The following is a 1,370-nucleotide window of genomic DNA, read 5'->3' as shown; positions in this document are numbered from 1 at the left end:
GTGTGTGTGTGTGTGTGTGTGTGTGTGTGTGTTTGTTTGTGGGTCCTGTTCCCATGGCAACCGGTAAACAGTGAGCCAGAGTCAGGACAACAAAAAGAAAAAGAAGAAGGTAAGGAAGAAAGGAGGCTCCTGACGGAGGAGAGGACCGGCACTGTCTGAATCCTAAATCTATGTGAGTCATGTTCAGTACCGATGTATCCAGCCTGCTCACGGATATCAAACATGATGTGATGCTACTGATTGATTATTAGCAGTGGTCCTAGAATTATTTAATTAGATATTTAGATAACTTCAGTAAAAGTAGCAAAACCACAGTGTAGAAACCCTGTCTTCCAAGACAAAGTCCTGCATTCAGTAAGAAGTCTAAAGGTTTGCAGAATAGCACATTTTTAGAATTCTACATACTAGCCTATAGAACTGTATTATAATTATTGATGCATTATGTGTTTATTACTTTAATGTTGCGGCTGGTAGCTAACTTCAAAGATGATATTCAGCTGGGTAGCTTAATCTATAATAATGCATCATGAATTAGTTTACCTATATTTTGTATGCACGATCTAAATCTGAAAAACAAGCGGTAACGTAACTCATATACATGTAGTGAAGTAAAGAGTTCAATATTTCCCTCTAATATGTAGTGGAGTAGAAGTATAAGGTAGTAGAAGTACACAGGTCTGCATGTTTAAAACATTATTATTATTATTATTATTATTTATTGTTTCAGTGAAGAGTTTACCGTGACGGTCTAAATGCCAATCACAAAGACTATATTTAGGAGCAGAGCTGTGGGGTGATTATTGATTTAATGAAACCAATGTGTTTAAATGTTTTTCGTTTGTCTTGACATTTTTACCTTTTCAATTTGTAACTTTACATCTGGAGCAAAAATGAATTACAGCAACATATTTTGTATCAGTAGAAAGGAACTGAGCCATCCAGCAGAGGGCGATGGAACCAAACATTTTGTTCTCCGCTGATCTGTGCACATCCTGTCTCAACATCACTGAAACAAGAACTCATGCTCTGGTGGTGGAACCATTCCCATTCTTCTATTTCAATAAAAGTTCCAATGCCACAGTGTATAAATACTCTGTTACAAGTAGAGGTCCTGCATTCAATTGTTACTTGAGTAAAAGTACATAAAATCCATAATCAGAAAAAAAACTATAAGTATTCAAAGTTTTCAAAGCACTAAAATATTCCCTGTGACTTTTCTACTATTATACAGCATATATAGCATAGCAAACCATAGATTAATATGGTTTGTGTGTTAATGTTAAAGTACGATTTTACTGTTGTAGGTTGAGGTGAACTAATGATTATTTGTTAGCTGAGATAGATATAAACAGTACACACACACACACACA

General features: G+C 35.4%; 1 protein-coding gene across 1 annotated transcript in view; it reads left to right on the top strand.

The window, feature by feature from the left end:
• Positions 1–97: 97 nt before the first annotated feature.
• LOC116702711 (uncharacterized) overlaps positions 98–1,370 on the top strand; it is a 9,828-nt gene continuing 8,555 nt past the window's right edge. Inside the window, exon 1 of the mRNA XM_032537078.1 lies at positions 98–172. The gene's annotated coding sequence lies outside the window, so the exon portion shown is untranslated. The remainder of the gene's footprint in view (positions 173–1,370) is intronic.

The sequence above is a fragment of the Etheostoma spectabile genome, chromosome 15 (assembly GCF_008692095.1).
Source record: "Etheostoma spectabile isolate EspeVRDwgs_2016 chromosome 15, UIUC_Espe_1.0, whole genome shotgun sequence".
Lineage (NCBI taxonomy): Eukaryota > Metazoa > Chordata > Actinopteri > Perciformes > Percidae > Etheostoma > Etheostoma spectabile.
Note: the sequence above shows the minus strand (reverse complement) of the source record. Positions and strands in the feature narration are given on the sequence as shown.